This window comes from Phalacrocorax carbo, chromosome 1, assembly GCF_963921805.1.
Source record: "Phalacrocorax carbo chromosome 1, bPhaCar2.1, whole genome shotgun sequence".
NCBI classification, from domain to species: Eukaryota; Metazoa; Chordata; class Aves; order Suliformes; family Phalacrocoracidae; genus Phalacrocorax; species Phalacrocorax carbo.
The window spans coordinates 187,730,098-187,750,112 of NC_087513.1; the positions used below are offsets into that span (position 1 = coordinate 187,730,098).

Here is a 20,015-nt window from a genome sequence, read left to right on the forward strand (position 1 = left end):
AAGGATTTCCTGAAGCTTGTTAAATGCAAAACGTACTTAGGAGGAAGGCTTGGCAGAAGTGGCTTTAAAAGCCTTGGGAATGTTAGCCCTGTACAACGCTTTGTAAAGATGCCAAAACTGGCTTAGGTACCAGGAGAGGTAAGTTAATGAGGCTGTATAAATTAAGACTCTTTTGTCCTCCCTTCAAGGCAGGGAAAGATGATAGCAGTAATTTCAAGGATTCCTTCTTTGAATCTGACTGTTGTTGTTGATAAAACACCATCTTCCCAAAGTTAGAGACAGCCAGGTAGAGCTCGACTGGGCTTTCTTGGCTGGACTAATTAGCTCTGACTTTTCATAGCTTGAAAATGTGAATTTATTACTTTATTTGCAGCACTTAAAATGGGGGTGGGTGGAGGGAATCACCCTTCTGTTTCTTGCCCTTGGGAGTTTCAATGAAATGGATCTTCCCAGGCTGGTGGTGCCACTATCGGACATCTCGTTTCTTTTGCTACCGCTGCAGTGCATTTTAGTTTGACACAAGTTCAGCAGCAACAATGAGGTCCTCTTTGGTTGTTCTCAAGCTTTCTGGGTTGAGAATAATGTGATAATGGGACTACATCTCCTAAGCTGCTTAAAGGTTATATATATACACACAAGCACACCTGGCTTTGGCAAGAATTTGGCTGACAGGGGCCCAGGTTAGCAGTGAGTCTGTGTGATTTTAAAAGCTGCGTGGTCAAAACCAGGTTATGTGTTAAACTGAGCACTTCCACCCAAATGTTGGCAGGCAAGTCAGCTCTAGGATCTCACAATACATTCTCTGCTGGACCTGAGCATATCATTGGTGACTTGGTCCTGCTTTTGCATATGACAGAGCCAGGACCTCTGATCGCTCACATCTAGCCTGATTTTTTATTAAATAGGAATGGGATTTTGAAACATTTAGACTTTTTTTTTCCAGTGAAGTTGGAATTTGCAATCACTGGCATGCTCTGCTTCTCCCAGCCATTGCCAACTTTCTCAAGACGATTCCTTTTTCCTGGGAAGGTGCAAAATTTGCAGATTTCAGTAAACTTACTGCTGTATTTGCCTTTTTATTATTCCTTGGATTCGGCAAAAATGTGCAAACTGTTCCACTGCCTGAGATGCTAGAAACTGACTGCCGTAGTGCTGGGGAGCAGCCCTCCCGCTCGCTTATGGTGAGCAGTGAGCTCTCTTCTGCTTTTTAACACACAAGCGAACTCCCAGAACAGTAAAATCACTAGAGGTAAAGGAAGGGAAAAGGTAAGATAACGCCGTCGTTTCTGTCCTACATGGACTGCAGTTTACATGGCAGAAGTAGATAATTTAAATAGCTTGATGGTCAGATAGATTGCTGCTAGATTCACAAAAGGCAGATGACACCTTACTTGTCGTATGTTTTTGTTCTTATTTTAGTCACTTTTCCCTTCTTTATATTTGGATTTCACCCTGTATTTCTATATTCAGGGTTGTCAAGGGCTTTATCAATACGGCCTTGTGGTGCCTGCTGGATAGCCCAACAGGACAGAGGCACCACGCTTTTTCTACCCCCCCGTTCTTGCACCATGTTGACTTCCTTCCATACTAATTGATTACATTTTTGTGCTTTTAAGTAACTTTTTGGCTGGTTCTTCACATGCTGAGAAGTTCTCTTATGTCCGTCTTACCTCTTTTGGGGACACGTCATTTATTTACCACCTGCATTGTTCAGGAATCTGCTGGTACTAGGGAGGAGAGTCTTGACGTAAAACTCCTTTTTCTTTGGGTATTGATTTCAGTATGACAATTCATGAGGGTTTTTGTTCTTTTAGGAAGTTCAGTCACTGCATTCTTACAGGTTCTACCTTCAGTGCTCATAAGATTGAATAACTGATTTAAGAACAGGTGTTTAAATAAACCTATTGCAATTGATACTATGCTTAGACTGAAAAAGACTGATCTCTCAGCACTGGCCTTAGTACTGGCAAGTTTTCCCCTTTACTGAAGAATTCCAAACTATTTTGACTTCCCTGTGTAGTTGAATCTCATGAAAATAGTAGAAGCCTCCACCATAAGATGCAGTGTATGAGGAATTAATAGCCATGGGGCAAACGATTGATGCTGGGGTAAGTACATCCTGCCCGGCTTCTACAGGCTCGCAAGCAGGGGTAGCAACTTCTCTTCCAACTTTGGACCGTTCCCACTTTTTACCTGTTTTGGTTAGCTTCCAGCTTTCCGATGCTCAGAAATAACTCCTTTAATCTGAGCTGAACAAGGGTGATGTGCTTTTGTCTGTCTCTGGTAGGGAAAGTTCCAAGGTATATCCAGGAGATAATCTGGGTGATACCCCATTTCGGACCACAGCTGAATTCAGTACCAGAAAGCTGCCAAAGTGGATCAGAAGTCCTGTCTGAGATCACAACGAAGCGTTTGTAACTTTGAATATTTTTTTTTTTAAATTTGTTCCCAGATTGCAGAAAAGTGTTATTGAATATTCATTGGGAAACAAGATGGGAGCTATCCAAGAGGGGGAGGGAGACTCATTCCCTCTTACTCCTTCCCTCTGATTTGTGCTGAACCGTTGCCAGGCTTTAACTTTACAAGGTTTATTTTTATTGATTTTCAACGATAAACAGTGGGAGTATCTACAATAAAAGATTTACAGCGCATCGCGAGGAAATACAACTCCCTACCAAATATTATATTGATCTATTCCCAGATGCTACTGAAACAGCATATAAAAGCCCAAATCAAGTCCAGTGATGGAGAACTTCCTCTCCCTAGTGACAGATGCGTATGACTGTTATGTCTTCAGAAAACAATAAAAGGGAAGGGAGTGACTCCACTTCTTTGACCATATCTTCAACAGCCCAGTTAAATCTGTCAACCCAATGTAATCCACATAAATAAAGAATTTGGGAACCAAGGGAACTGCTAGTGCGTCTGAAGATTCCCATTCTTTGAAGCTGCCTCTCCTGCTGCAGTGAGGCCATAATTAGTCACAGAAGGCCTTGTTGTGACTAGTAAATGGATGGGCCAACAATGATTTGAATAGTCTGGAACTGGCTGGAGATATGCCTGGAGCCCTGAATATTCTCAAATGGGTGGGTGGGATGTAAATCACTAGTCATCGCATAAAATACAAATAAATCTGACTTCTATTAAAAAAAAAGCAGGGGGAATGTCGGTTTTCTAGACCATCGTGTAGTTTCTGCTGAAATAACCCCCTGAAGTGTGATCTGATGTGTAAATTTTTCCAAGAATCCTTCCTCCGTTTCTACTCTGTTTCCATTCTAATGCAATGGTTCAATAATTGGTGGCTTCTTTCTGGTCAGAAAGATGATGAATGTAGCCCTAAAGGTTGGAAAGAGTAATGTGTACAAGTCTGCTTTAGAGAATGAATTTAGGGCTTTGCTTTCTAAGCAAGTTTCTGCTACACCAGTCAGCTGAGTAAAACTGTGAAGAATTAAACGTTGCAACATTGTTCCATCCCGATTCTCCACTGGGAAAAAAAGGCAATAGATTGGAAACATCAAGCCTCGGGTTTTGCTAGCGCTGTGGAGTCAGGAACTCAATTTTCTTTGAATTTCAAAGGCAGTTTGTAGCTTTCATTGAGGGCCTTCTGAAAAGAGTGGTCTCTGGGTTTTGTTTTTGTTTCCCAGTGATAACTAAACTGAGTAATAAAATAATTGCTGACATACCGTTTTATTTACAATGTTGTATTCAACAACAAACTGAGGCATGCTCATCCTTCTATCCTTTCATCTTTGCGTCTTTTTATTGTGTCTTTAGCTCACTCCTCGGCTTGGTCAGTGGTGGAACAGAGGAAAAGGCTATGTGACAAGGGCAAGCAGAGGCCCACAGAAGAAAGCAAACTTCCTTCCCATTACAGAGAGGGAGTTAAGGAATAAAATTCAGCTGGAAAGAGTCGCTGCCTTTGTGGGACCAAAGAGACACAACTTATTGTATTGAAGGGAGGACAGTTAACAGAGCTGTCAGAAATTTCAACACCACCAGACAAGGAAAAGCAGAAGATCTTGTAGGAGTGAATGAACGGGTGGGTGACAGCTGCAAAAGGAACATGGAAAAGGCACAGAATTACTTAGATGGGAGACTTCAACGTCCACGAGACTGCAGGGGTGTTTAATTTTTCTCCAGCGTGTTAGGTAAGTGGATCTGCAGGACACCTTACATCACTAGTTGGCACATCTGAAGACCACAATTCTTCTCCCGGAGGTCAGTTCTGCCTGCCCCTTCTTCCAAAAGTGGTAAACTCTCCTCTTTTTCCTGAATGCCAGCCAAAGCTCCCCATTCAGCCACGCTGGTCGTCTTCCCCGCTGGTTGGTCTTACGGCATATGAGGACAGCCTGCTCCTGTGCCTTTAATACTTCCTTCTTGAAGAACGCCCAGCCCAGCCTAGCCTACTACAGAAGTAAGGCTTCTGTCCACTTCAGGTGTGCTTCCTCACGAAGTTTAGAAACTTGCCTCTTGAGGGTAACAGTAGATATTTATACTGATTACATCTAGGTAACTCTGAAAAGTCTATCCGCCAGTATTCCCCGGGAGTTATTCCTTGTCTTACAAGTCCTCCCATAATCTTCTTCATGATTTTTGGGTTATTAGCACAACAGATGGTATATTTTTTCACTACAATATCTGCCATAGTCTGCTTCTTGGGCCTAAGGGTGGGATTTTTAGTATTATAATTAGGACAATTCACCTAAAGGACACTTAGTCTTAGTTCTTATCAACACGCATAAACATCATTTTCTGTGGGATATCACTGGTGTGGCCCTGCCTCGCGTACTCTGTGCAGCTTGGGTGCCTCAATATACGGACATCAGACTATTAGAGTGTGTCCAGAGGAGCGTGACCAAGATGATGAAAGGTCTCAAGGGTAAGACTTATGAGGAGCAGCTGAGGCCACTTAGTTTGTTCAGCTTGGAGAAGAGAAAGCTGAAGGGTGACTTCATTGTAGTCTACAAATTCTCCAAGCAGGTCAGTGGAGGGGGAGGTGCTGATCTCTCTCTGGTGACCAGTGATAGGACACGAGGAAATAGAATGAAGCTGCATCAGGGGAAGTTCAGATTGGACATTAGAAAAAGGTTCTTCACTGAGAGGGTGGCTGGTCACTGGAACAGGCTCCCCAGGGACGTGGTCATGGCACCAAGCCTGTCAGAGTTCAAGGAGCTTCTGGATGATGCTCTTAGAGATATAATTTAGCGTTAGGTAGTCCTGCGAGAAGCAGGGAGTTGGACTCGATGATCCTTATGGGTCCCTTCCAACTTGAGATAGTCTATGATTCTATGATCTGCATGGTGAATTGAAACATTGCAGGATCCAGACACAAGATGGGTTAATCATGCTGACACCTGACATCTGGAAAGAGAATTTGGTGGCCAAATAGGCAAACTCTGAAGATCAGAATACCAGCACTGCTTTGGCAGCACTGGGGTTATAAACCTCCTGGGTAATTACTGGATACATCCTGTTGGTGGCCTTTGTTTCAATTCCAGTTCCTAATTCTCCATAAACTGGAAATGTATCTTCTGGAACAGCCTGGTTTACATTATGTTTTCCCCATTTGCAAATCAATCCCTAAGCCATATAATTTTCATTTGCTACCTATGATTTTCAAAACATTACCTTCCTGAGATGGCTCAGTAAACTGTGGAGCATGTTAATGGTTAATACGGCCATGTCAAGCATGTAAATGAAAAATGGTAACTGCATGGCCCCTGGTGTAACCGAGATCTTTCTCCAGCCTTCGGTTATGCTAACGATGCTTTCTGCTGTTATTCAGTAAGAGTTTTCTTTGACAGCTGAAGTGTGATAGTGCAATAGTTCACTGGTGTTTATGTGCAGTCCTGAAATCTCTATGGATACATGTGGAAAAGCATGGGCAAAAGATAATATTTTTGCTAGACTTGGCTTTTATTTCAGAGATTCTTTGCAGCACCTTGGCTGGAAAATGCACTGACAGGTGCATGGACACTTGTGGGGCTGCTCAGGGGGGCTACAGTTTGCCCTGTAAGCTGTGCTGTAGCTTAGCTATTGGATGCCTGACACATTCTCTCATGGAACTTCTGAGGTAGGCTTTGAGATTGAATAGAAAAGCTGACCACCACATGAAATTGTACGAGGCTCATGGAACATCAGTCTGCTATGGTTTCAATTGTCTGTATTCTGTGGAGGGATCTATACTGACTTCTTATCTCCACCCAGTGCCAAGATACAGCCATGAGCGGAGGAGCTAATAACAGTTCTCTAGGAGTTCACACGTGGAGCGTTCAGGATACAAAGATGCGGGTTTCTGTTCGTTGGAAACAAGTGGTGACAAGCACGCATATCTTCTACTGGAGGCAATGACTCCTGTCACAAACACCACACAGCTCCTTCAGGCTGGATGGCAGCTGGGTGGATAACAATGGGGAAATAAGTGTTTTGAAAACTCAGAGTGGGGCATTTTAACCCGGTGGTGAAAAACCTGTTAGCTGAAAGCACGACTCCATATCTGATCTTTCAGAGGTATGTATTTGCAGCTCTTGAGATCTGGGACAGCCAAAGTGAACACTGTAGTGGAACTGAGTCATTACCACCTTTTCCCCTCCCTTTTTAAAAGATGAAGTGGGATCTCTTTTCCATAGGAAAAGAAGTGATGTTACTAATGATCTCACATGCTCTCATTAAAACGCCCTGGGACAGAACGGAGTCAATGAGTAACTAAAACAGAACACGCAAGCCTGTCTCTGTGGCGGCTGGTAGGCACAAACCTGTTATAAAACCACTTCAGTGGTTGAAAGGAAAAGGTGGAACATCCAGAATGTTCCAGATCAGTCAGTCGCTGGCATGTCGATGAAAGAAGCAGGTGAACTGCTACACGCAAGGAAGTTGTGGTTTTTTCTCTTTAAGTCTTGTGCTGCTTTGCTGGAGGGCACGTAGGTCTGAACGGTTGGAAAGCCTGTGCTCTGTGATGCCGTGCTTGGGAGCTGGTGTTTACTCTCTTGGGGACCTGGGAATAGTGTGTGCAACCTCGTCTGTACAAACAGATGGCAAAGCCTTGAATAGCTGCTCATACTTCAGAAAACCCATAAAGAAGTTGTCTTTAAATAAAGATGTCCATCTCTGGAAAAGTTGTTATTGCTATAAATGGTCTCTACTGCACCATATCTAAATTCCTCCCTAGATGTCTGTGGCAATTCTTACCATTTTAAATTAGTATTTGCAAATATTAATTAATAACATCCTAGTTACTTTGTACAGCTTTGTAGTCTGGCACCCTCAGTTTGGGAAGGCAGCTCTTTCTGCAGCAGAGATAAAACTCGGTTTTCTTTTTGGTCTAAGTGTCAAATTTTGCTGCTATTAAAGACAGCTTTCCTTCCAGAGAAGGCTGTCCTGATGACCTAGTCTGATGGCATTTAGTAATGGTTTTGGTATTTGGTAAAACTATCCTGCCAGCTGGATCTTTGAAGGCTTTGTACTCATTGGATGCAGGTGACGAGTCAGGAGCTGCTGTGTAATGAGAAAGAGAATGAAATGTGGACATAGACGCTACTCGGATAGCTGGTGACATAGCAACAGCAGGCTTTCTTTGAAGGCTGAAGGTAAAGGTCTGGATGACACCTCGAGGACCCTTGGCATTTAAGAAATGTTGACGAGAACATAGAGATGCTGAAAAATGCAGGAAGTTCCCACCTCTGAGAGCTACCCTCATGTGAACCACACCTGACACCGCTATTTAGCGTAGAATCTCCTGCTAAAGAGAACCTTACAGAATAACCTTTCAGTCCTCTTCTGGTTCTGGCTGAGCACAGGAATATTTTATATGGAACTAGTCCTACAGGACACTGGAAATTTACAGAAAATGATCTCTCAGTACCAGCAGACTAGAAAATGGTTGATTCAATACCTAAGGCTGGACATCCAAGGGGGCTCGTAAGGGGTGATTCTGAGCCTGATTTGACAGTGGAGCGCTGGATTGCTGACTGCTTTCAACTGAAGGATCCAAAGGTGATTTGACCTCATCAAGAATAATTTTTGTGTCACTGCTACTGATAATTTTTGCTCTAGCATCATGGCTACTGAGGGATCTAAGAACTGCAGACCGGATACCACGAACTACCCAAGGTAATTCCAACTCTGCATCATCGGACAGCCTGGTGGTCCCAGGTTTGAGCTATGCTTAACTTCAGAAGAATTTATGAAGGAGAAAATCAGGATCTGTTTTGCAAATGTACTGTTCCTTGTCACCCTCTAATCAAGGTCTAGCCATGTTAGGAGACTTGCTGACAGCCTAGGGCAAGAACTGGGCACAGTAAAAGAGTTCTGGTCTTTCTCAGTGTTTCTTCTCAGGCAATGCACTACAGCCAGAGGCCAGGTGCCTTTATCACTTGTCACATCTTGAGGCAAGAGGTTTTGCTTGCTCAGCCTTCTTAGAAGATTCATGTGATGCTCATCAAGCCAAGTAAAATGTATCTTATGCGGATAGTCTTTAATGATACTACTATATTACACAGTAAGTGCACACTGGGGGGGTTGTGCTCATCCATGGGGTATGCATCGGTATGGAATTCCTCCTAGGCTAAAGCAGTTCTTCAGCAGAAAAATAAGATAAATGCTAAAATTTCTAAAACTAAACCCAATCTTAACAGCTATTTAAGTGTTAATATAAATTAGTGAATAATAAAAGAATACCTGGTATATCATTGGCTAATGAAAAGCTCTACTGGTAGCTACTGGCCTAGAACAAGACAGCAGGGTTAATACTGTTCTTGCACGAAGACACATGGTTATGGCTTTCACAGGTGCTGCTGAACAAAAGTCTCCTATGCAAGAATGTCAGATGCGCAGGTACCAATGGCTGCACTCGGTGCCTGTGTACAAATGCACACACACACAGAGACAGACAGAAGAATTCCAAGTGTTCTTAAAGCTATTCAAATCCAGGAGGCTTTTTGGCTTTGTCTACGTAGTATCAAGAAGAGGATGAAAGAAACTGGCAAAGGAAAAGAAGCTCAATATAAATTACTTGGTTTTAATATAGAGGGTGACAAAGAAATTCCTATCCTAAGGATATGCTTTATGGGGAATCAGAGTAGTTCCACCAGGCCTAGAGGTCTCAAAGGAAGAGCCTGTTGGCAGCCCGAGAAACTCAAATGCTATAAATCACCAGGACCAGATGCTATTTTTACAAGAACTCTGAAATAAATGTGAAAAAATAGAGATACATTAAAAATTTGTCCATTGCCATTAAAAATATCCACTGTTTTGGACAACTGCTCATAGCTAAAAAGGTGCAGGTTCAGAGGTAACTGACTGAAGACACTTTCATAGCGTAAGGTAGTCCCTTTCTCAGGCTACTTACTTTAAGCCTGAATAAGCATGAAATAATGGGATCATGATATCACAGCTCTGCAAGTAACCTGGATGTTCTAAGCTACTAGCATTGCTTGAACACAATAAAAATTACAGATACTCAAAGAGTAAGGAAATGGAGTAAGTAACCACTCCTCAGAGGAGGAAATATATAATTTTTCTGATCAGGGTAAGTTACTTGAATCATCTTCCACCCAGAACAGGCTCTTATCAATTCCTCTAACTTGGGAGAGAGACTGTAAACTTAACTGTCCAAAAAACAAAACAAAAAAGCAAAAAGCCTCTTCAAACATCAAAAAAAAAAGGGAAATTATTGATGGTAGAGTGAAGGAGGAAAGAGGTGAATCCCCTTGCCGGTTGTTGAACAGCCATGAAATTCTTCAACGCTGCTAGTTGCTCCCTGCTTTCCCTCTTCAGCAGCTTTAGAGAAAGCAGGAGCATAAAGCAGTTTAAAGCCACCTTTACTGGTGCTCTTTAGCAATAAAACCCAGAACCTTGGCATAATAGAGGTCTGTGATGCAATTCACAAATATTCAGTTATCTCAGTGTTCATCTACTGGAGCCATAAGGTATTCCTTTAGTGAGCTTTAATGGGCACTTATATTTATTGTATGCTCATTTTACTGTTACTTCAGGAAACATCTTAGGAAAAGAATATGGAACTTGCAAGGAGCTGCACAGTTAGTCCAATAAAAGCAAATTCCGCTACCCTTTGAAATCCTACCTGCAGCTTGCTTTCATCTGCTAACTGTAGTAGTTACCACTGCCAACAACCTTTGAACAAAACTGTTTTGTGACTTCTATTCTTTTTTGCACATATCCTTGATTTAACAAGAAAGATGGGGAACATCTGTGGACAACTTCCACCGGGCACTTTTTCAGAAGCCAGAGATGTAAACTGGAAGCCCCTCGGGCTTCTGAAGAACCTGAAACCCAGGTTTTCTGTTTCTTGAGAGAGAAGCAATCACCTTGAGATTGCTTCAGCTGGTCTCTTAAACCCTTCTGATGGATTTTAGTAGGTCATGACAATTTTTAAGCAGCTCTCTGGTCTGTCCCATCTTTCCTATTCCCCCCCTGCAGTCACATCACGTATTCTTACCCTCTGCTGTTTCTGCCAACTGTTCTACGATATCTGATTACAATTGATCTTTTAATGTGTACCGAAGGGGAAGGGGAGAAAGAAAAAGAGGTCTTCAGCACTTTGGCTTTCTCAGCATCATGCTAGTCTGTTCTGTGCTGTAGATTACTAATTCTTACATCAGTTTCTCTACTATTGTTACAACTATGGATTCTTAGCCACAAATCACATTCTTCAAAATAAGATGAGCTTTTATAACCTAGGCTATATCTGATGCAGATCACCTCTGTATAGCTTATCTTGGAGCCGAAGACCCTCTGCCTCTGGGAGAGAATTCTTCCTGGAAAGTCTCCTTGGGTCATCTATTTCCACCACAAATAGTGCCTTTTAAGCAGGGATATGTCATTGGATTCTAGAAAATAAGTGCTCGCATACATTCATATAGTGCCTACAGTGCTCCATCACCACATGGATATACAGTGACCATTACAAGGCAGATTTTAGGTTCGCTTTACAAACACTTAAAAAAAAAAAAACCCCACAAAAAGTCAAAATACCTAATACATGTCCTTCAATTTTCCAGTATTAGACACCTATTTCTTTGGAAGAAAAAGGTTTTTCATGTCTTAACCCATGGGTAAACACAACTGGAAGTAGGCAGCTAGTTGCACTGGTAGCAACTTAAGCCACATACGAAAGAAGAGATTAAAGCAAAGGAAACATGAAGAAAAAAACCCCAAGCTTCTTGATAAAAGTGCACCTGGTTAAATAGCAGCAGCTCTCATAGACATGCCTGCAAGAGAGTCCCAGTTGTTAAACAAGACTGGAGCCTTCATCTGGCTAGTTCACTGCTAGCTTACAAACTTCGGTGTTTTAATATCCCTTACCTACATTATTGACAGAAGTTTATCTAAATACTTTGCATTGGCCAGGCTGTACTTGTGATATTAAAGTACACTAGTCTTAAGTTTTCAGCACAAGGACAAGCTATTGTTCTACATTGTCACTGCAGCTCTTTGAAAATAAGCTTCTGTAAAGACATTAAGAAGCTGAGTGCAGATACTCTGTTTGACCAAGCTTTGCATTTATCTTATACACAAGAGGGATAAAACTTGACTCAAAGGTAATTTTTACAGATGCATGCAACTTTTCCCCCCCCATTTTCCCTATTTGTGATATGAGAATGAAAAAAATAGCTTGTTGAGTGCAATGAATTGCTGGATTCAAGCACAATTCATTTCTGGAACCTCCACAACAATGCAGCCAACAGGGGGCTGTCTGGCTACACGATGTTATCAGACCTGCAGTGAAATCCTTTTTGACTGTACAACCTACCATCCACGCACACTTCCTAAAACTGATTGTCGCACAGGTCATTTAACAGATTTCATACCTCCAAAACAGTAGAGCTCTTTTTCATTTTTGTCTGACACTACTGGAAATTTCTTATTTTTGTGCCTGAAGTTTCATTACACATAGATGTATAATATAATTGATACATATATTGCTGTGTCTGAAAGTAACAGTTATTGCTTATTGGAAAAGCAGGGGACTTTCACATTGTCTTGATGACAGGAAAGGTGTGTCACAGCTGTTTCCATGTGCTAAGAAGCTATATCTATATGAGCATTGTTGTTAGTTTCATAAGTAGATACCCATCTTCTGCAGAAGGAAAGAGGTAGACCAAGCTGTTGTTATCCCCTTTGATACTGATTTAAAGTGCAGATAGGCAAAGTCTGTCTGCAGGAGTATCAAGAAAGGAAGACGAAGGCCCTGACTGTTCCTTGCATTGGTTTACGCAATGGAAAGTAACTTGAATACTGGACTGCCATTCTCAAGAGCAGAGGGAACTTCTCCTTGGTGCCAGCACTGTTGCTCACACAGCAAGCACATTCAGCTGGCTGAGCTTACCAAAAACTAACCCAAAGTAATTCACTGAAACCACCATGGAAATATCAGAGCCAGGCTAATAGTTAAGGGAACAGGAAGACTCTGTCAGTCCCAAACTTGTCTGGCTTGAGAATCACAGGACTGTAGAACCATAGTCCTATATTATTGTTGACTATTCTAACTGGTCCAATAATATAATCCCTGAAGCTTTGCCCTTGCCTTTGTTTCAATAAAATATTGAAATGTATACATTTGAGACTTCATATTCTATAATTTATGCCTTATATAGTTCAAATTTTATAATAGTTAAGTTTTTTTTGGAGTATTTTATGAGAGATTCCAAAGTGTTTTGCTTTTAAAACCACTTAAAAGTGTAAAAGCTGCTGACAGAAGGTTCCTTTATAGGTAGTAAAGCCACATGCTTGCCCTGCAAAGACCATAGGGAAATGTGAAACTTTCTATCCAGGGCTGTCTCCTATGGCTATAAACAGCCGAAGAAAACATTATGGATATATTATTCCCATCTCTCAACAGAAGTTAAGTAAGTCAGCCTCCAGCCACTCAGCATTGTATACTTAGGATTGAAGGTTCAAACTGGATAATTGCTGCTATAATTGATTTGTTCATTTCAGAACTTTTGAACGTAGGGTTCAAATTTCACATTAAGAGACAGAAGCAATATTAGATAAATTTCATTTGATTTATTAGCACAAAGCTATTACAAGTAAATCAAACTTGGAAAAAATACTGAGTTGTTGCACCTGAGAGCCATTAAATAACTTCCAATAAACTGTTCAATTTAGAACAAAAATTAATACCCCAGTGATATTAGCCACCTCACAGAAAGATTAACAATGTCACTTGCGCCATTGTATTTTATCAATCATTTTTTCCTATTTTTGCTTATAGTTAAACATTTTCTTCTGATACACACTTAGAACTGCCACCTTAGAAAGGAGATGCAGATATATTTGAAGGAAAACTTATGCCTGAGATATATTTTGAACTTGGTGGTTTTTTTTGTTTTAAATGAAGAAGTTAAACTGTGGTAAAATAGTAGCTCACTACTTCGGATATATTTCTATCAATCATTTCTTGTGACTTCTATGACAGGAGGTGGTGATAAAGAACATAAAGGGAGCCTAAACATTTTGAATTTCAATCATTACTGCTAGGATTGATACCTGATTAGGAGAGACGTACCCCAATACTTAACAAGAGACCATGATTTAGGGAAAAGCAGAAACATTTCAGATCTCTATATCTGAATACCAAGTATGGAACCGCTCTTAGTTAGTAAAGTGTGCCAAATGCAGTACCAAGAAAACTGCTTTTGAAATTTGAAGAACAATGGTCAGTAGAAGTCCTAAATACATAGGTAGAAGTCACTTTAGTTTTAAAGATGCACTATTTATCACTGTACATAAAAAAAAATTAAATACTACAATTTAACTAGTTCATTCTTTCTGCAACATAGATCTTTACAGGTAAATTGATTGTAAAATATGCAGAAATTCAAACATGAACATTACCAATAGTGTATAAGATTCTGCAGAATATTGAAGGTGTTCCTTATGAAACCACATTCCAAAAATAGGAAAAAACAAGTGTTTAATAATAACACCTATATATGCAAAATGAATCAGTGACAAGACACAAATCAGAGTACTTTGGAGCTCACAGGACTGGACGAATAGACCATAAATCAACCACATGGAAACCCGGTTTCTCAGCTTCAGCTGGTAGCAAGGAAAGTTGATTGCAGATCTGGTCTTTAAAAGATGCACAATACTCACCTCTTCCTCTGAGATCAGAATTAATAAATGCCATAGGAAATTCCATGAGGAAATGCATTACTGTAGTACAGCTACTAAACAGAAGTGTTTTGGGTTTTTTGTGTTTTTTTTTTTTTTTTTAAAACAAATGAAAACCCCTGAGCCCTTCAAGATAAGTGTCTATTACCCCTCTTTTAAGTGTGACATGGATATGTAGAAACTACAGTAGCATGCAACAGTTTGAGGTTCCCTGTTAACAAAGGTAGGAGACTGTTAACAGATGTAACATTACATAGTATTGTAATTCAAATGACAACTCCTAAGAAGCTCAGCTGCAAATGTGAACAGCCAGTGTTTCCATCAGACATGAGGGTCTTAAGCCAGACACCTCTGAAGCAAGGAATACAAGTACTATGAAAACAATGGCTTGGTAACTTGTTTAGCATCATGGAAGAATAAAGGCAGAAAAAACCCCCATCATGTCTAATTCATAGGAATTCTCATGTGACATAACCACAAAGACTTGGTTTCCTCTACCTGCAGCCTTTTGTTCCATTGCCTACAGAATTTTCTACCAATTTCCACAGCACCTATAGCAGCATCAGGCCTCCTGCTTGCACAGTCCACAAACATCTTCGCTGGCTCAGCACCACACCAGGCCAATCCTATCACTAGATTAAATATACTGTGTGACCATGAAGATTGCTTCATAGTAAACTAACACAAGGGGGCAAATGAAGATTGCAGAATCTTAAAGCAGGAGTTATCCAACTTCCTAGTGTTTCATTTTGTGATCTTCCTGCTCTTTTTACAGTTTTTACGGTTAAGTTATTAGGTTGTGTTTTGGGTTTTTTCCCCCTCCCCCAAAAGCATATCCCTCTGAGTTCCAATTCCCATATCAGTTGAAACATTTTATTTACTTCTACAAAGGCTATGAGAGAACCGACACATCTTTCACATGAAGAAAGGCCAAGAGAGCTGGGACTCCAGCCTGGAGAAGAAAAGGCTTGCGTGTGTGTGATCTTAGCAAAGTTTATAAATGCCTGCTGATGCAGGTAAGGGAGTAAAGATGACACGGCCAGGCTCTTCTCAGTTGTGTCCCACGACAGGACTGGAGGCAACAAGTACAAAATGAAATGCAGGAAATTCTATCTGAACAGGACAGGTTGCAGAGTCTCCGTTCTTGAAGAGATTCAAAACCTGACTGGAGACAGCCCTAAAAAACCTGCTCTGCCTGACCCCGCTTGGACTAGATTATCTCCAGAGGTCCCTTCCAACCTCAACTACTCTTATTTTGGGACTACTACTTATTATGGGATTCCTTTTCAGGACCAAAATTCAAGAAGTAGCTGAGCACACTAATAAAGTTGCCCTCTTCTGTGTGGAATATAATGAGATGGATGAAATTGACAGTGATTTCACAGATGGCAGCAGAAGTTGCTACTTAACAGTTTGCATTCCCTTGTGGATCTGAAGTGCAGAGTGCTTTAATGAATGTTAGGAATGATCTAAGGTGTGCAAGTCCCTTTCCCCAAGCCTGACTCATTCTGTTTGCCTCAGGCCAGATCCCTTCTGTCAGGCTGCTGGCTTCTTTAATTTCAAGAAACAAACAAAACCCCAAAATCTTTGCCCAACCTGTCCCAATCCTTCCAATTTTCCAGTTCATCTGATCTGTCTTTCTCCTATCAGTTCTCAGCTCCAACCTTTCAACAACAGATTTTTAGACATGCTCCTCTCAGTAGTCTTCACTCCTGCACAGCACTAGTCTCAGTTAATTTTCAAGCAGGCCTATCTTTTCTTCCTCTTTTATATGAACTCAGCATCTTCTTTCCATACAGGTCTTAGGCCTAGCAGAAACTAAGCACCTGAACTGAAAACAGCGAGCCTTCCTTTCTTATATCAGGCACAATCCTTGGGACCCCAGAGCTGAAGTGCTGAGGGAGTTCCATTCAGCTACAGGCTATGGCACTGCCCATGCAGACAAGCCTCTGGAAAATACAAATGCTAGTATTATTTAAGGCAACTGTGAACCATGTGAGAAAGAAGACATTCTTTTCAAAGGTTAAGGAACTGAATAATTTGAGTAGGCCTTCATAAGCACTTGAAGTAATTTTCTTAATCCAGGCAGAAACTTTGGTTCCTCAGTTGAGCTCTGGATCTGCAAATGCTCAAACTGTATTTTCATCACATCACTAAACTGCTATAAGCTGCTAGGGCTGCCAAACAAGGCAGTCCAACCTTTCCTCTTCTGCCTCTTCCCACTCCCTGCCATCCCCTGCCTTGCACCGATTACAGGGGTGTGCATGGTGAACCAGGAGGAAGCGGTCTCTTTCACGGGTCACGTGAAGGCCTGTGCTGGCACAATGAAGTAGTCAGGAACAAATGGTTTAGCTACTGAACTTTGACAAAGCCATGCAAATAGACTTACTTTTTGTATGCTCTCAAATCGTTCTGAACAGCGCTTTAAATTCACATCTACTCATAGAAGTGACAGAAAAAAAGCCTAGATAACTGGATCTACAAAAGTAACAGGATGGATGGCCCTCTGCAAGCACCACAGTCTGTAGCGTGATAAAAAAATAAATGTTCGCTGTTAAAGGGAAGGGAACAGTGGAAGAATAATGTGGTGTGGTTTTTTTTTTCCTACAACCCAGAGTCGGGTCTTTCTAAGTTTCTATGTTTTCAAATGGCTGAAATGTATGTGCAGGTCTTAATATTAAGCAGTTAGAGATAAGCAAATATAGCATATCGCTACTTAAAGAAGCCTCAGTGAGAAAGCTATCCAACTTTGAGCCAGATAGCATATTTTTTTCCCAACAGACAGCCTCATTTTGGCCATATATCTTAAGAGACCTGCAGTAGGTAAATGTACACAGAATTGTTTACATTAGGCTATAGGCTATCTATTACTGCACAGCTTTACTACTGAGAACTGCTCAGGTCTGAACTAAATTGGAAATTTTAGCCATCAGTAATTTCACCAGTTCAAATCCTTAGCAAGGGCACACAAGAAAAGTGTGATTTTTACCAGCACATACACCAGGCTGAAATTCTATACGGTCAACTAATGCAGATTTATGAATTATAACAACTTGGATTCATATTCATCTACATCATGTTTGTACCTGTGCAACTACACCAGTAGCAGGCCTGTGAAGCCTGAAGTAAAAACAAACCCTCGGTGCAGATAAGCCTTTTTTGTCCTTTTGAAACATCTATACGTTGTATAAACTTGAATCTGTGAGTACGTATTTGAAGAAAGCGTATGTATTTTAATGGCAAAATATAACAGGGCTAATAAAATGAGATTAGCAAGTGATACTGAGTCATGATAGTGAAGAAAATAAAATCTTAAAAGGAAACACACTTTCAGATCTTGACTGTATCTAAAATTAGTGACATTTACATAACCATTAGTCTACATTTGACTCACCACACAGTTCTTGCATGCAGCTTTTAAAAGGAAAGGAGCCCAAGTAATTTCCATTCTCACTGCAGTGATTTCAATCATCTCAATGAAAGATTCCCCTGCAAGAGAAACATCTTAGTGGAAGATGAGAAAAAAATTAGTAAATTCACAGTCAGATATACAGTTTAAGCTTCTAACCATAAAATTGTTACCTGTCTATAGAGACAGTGATTTAAGAAATGAAGTGTTTAATGAGTTTTGTTAAAAATTTTGGAAGACACTTTTGCTTTATGTGCTCACTTTGTTAAAAATATGACAAAACATTTCCCAGTTTCATTCACTAAGAAAATGCTGTAAAAATGAACACAGTTTTGAGAGTTTTAATAAAGAAATAGTGACATTTAAAGTAACAAAATTTTATAATTTTTTAAATACATATAAACACACTTACCAAAGCACTGTTTGACAGGTGTAGCTTGAGATGGCTCCCTTAATAAATTCAGCTTTCATGTAAACCAAAGCATTCAAAGTTATATACATATGCCTATTCTGTATTTACCATCAGATACTATGAAGTCCTAAATATTGTTTCTGAATAGATGAAAATACAAACAAAAGCCAGGAAAGCATTCATAAACAATCCACGTATAAATTATAACAACAAAAAGGCATCAGGAAATACATGGAATGTCCTTTTCCATGACTCACATGCAGAGGTGGCTAGCCTTACTTCAGCAGCACAGTTAATACTGGAGATATTTACAGTCTTAACACCAATATTTACGTGCTGCTAAAGTATGACAGACATCAGCATCACAAGATCAACTAATTCATAAGTGATATTTCTCTTCAGGATGATGAAATCCTTGTATTTTTGAGGCAGCACAATATGGCCTGCACCTTTTCAAAACCCACAAACCATTATGTGCTGCTACGTTATGCCAAGGTGTCTACCATACTTCAAGGAAATAAACATACGCTGAAAGCTGAATGCAGAATTTTCTTATTGAACATTAGCTTTCATGCACTGAAATCGGTGGTATTAACAAATTACAAGACGTTTATAAAACATTTGCCCATTGCCAAGCTAACCGTTTATTTACAGTGAAGCTCGAGACCTTATTGTCAACTGTGCATAATACCTTGATGGGACACGAACCAGGAACTGGACAATTGTGTGTCCGATTAGAGGAATTTAAGATTATGCAGATGTTTACTTCAAAACAAAACAAAAAAAGTCTGGGTTATTTTCTAATCTAACTTTTGGTCATCTGGAAACCTCTGATGTGAAAAAAACCCCAACTTTCATATATAAGAGAATAAAAGCTAATTTCAAAATAAGCTTCTGTCAAGTACTTTATCAGTTCTCAAGCCATTTGTTACTTCTGCAGGTTACCCTTGCCAGTTTTTGGGCAGACAGATTTACAAGTGCTTCTTAATCCATTTCAGGGAAAAAATATTTTAAAAACCCCAAACCCTACAACAAATTGTTAGCAAGAACAGTAACTTACCTGTATTAGGAGCAGGAGTTCATCTGCCCCCAGCTTGGAATGACCATGCTACTTTACTTCAAGAGGTAGGCAAGAGACTCTGAGTTCACATCCCTGCCAAGTATCCTTTTCTTATACTAACCTATGCCAGTACTTTAAGTGCGTACAGTACTTTTATCAGTTCCCTAGATAACATGTATTATGCTTTCCTTAATGTTTTTATACCAAATTTTTAAGAAAAAAGCTACTTATGCAGCATGGACCCAACCACTCCATTGCATTGTAACAAGTCTGTACAAGTACATTGTACAAGTAAGTAACAGTTAATGATAAAACAACTTCTGTAAAATTAACAGGGCTTTCTGTAAGCACAGAAAAGTTTAGCAGGCCACAAAGGGGGAAAGTTTGGTGACTTTTCCTTTTCTCCCTTCCTTTTTCTGCTCCTACAATAATACAGCAGGACGATCTCTGCTAGAAGAGTCTGTTGCTACAAATGTGCCAATTAAAGTGATATTTGCCAGTGTAAGTTTACAGGTAGCTGCAGCAACACTGAAGTTTTTATACAGCTATCTAGGTACAAATGCTACTCTGGGAACTGTATAAAAGAGCAATTTCTAATATATTTTATATATACACAACTATATATTTAAACTTTTTCCCCCTCTTACTACCCAAGTTTGTTTGATTTTTAAATCAGACAGCTAAAATAGGCAAGCTAGACCATATAATTGTAACTTACCCAGTACCTTGGTGAAGTAAGACCTGAATGCAAAGTCAAAATAAACCTAACTGTAAAGGTATGCTGCAACAGTTGGTCTCCCCCCTGAAGAAACTGCGAGGCATAATCTAAAATAGGAAGAGGCAAAGAAAAATCTTTACCAAATATACATAATGTGGAAAGCAAAGGTAAAGAAAAAGACAGATGCAAGCAAAAATGCTAGCCATCAGTTAAGAGATTTACTTGAACTTTTCTAGGAAAAGTATATGAAAGGTGTTCTACAGCAAGAGAAGTTACT

At 40.2% G+C, this 20,015-nt stretch overlaps 1 long non-coding RNA gene across 1 annotated transcript in view; it reads right to left on the minus strand.

The window, feature by feature from the left end:
• Positions 1 to 18,450, minus strand: part of LOC135311518 (uncharacterized) — a 35,699-nt gene extending 17,249 nt beyond the window's left edge. The window contains exon 1 of the long non-coding RNA XR_010371147.1: positions 17,534 to 18,450. This is a non-coding gene — a long non-coding RNA (uncharacterized LOC135311518). The remainder of the gene's footprint in view (positions 1 to 17,533) is intronic.
• Between the last annotated feature and the right edge of the window lie 1,565 nt (positions 18,451 to 20,015).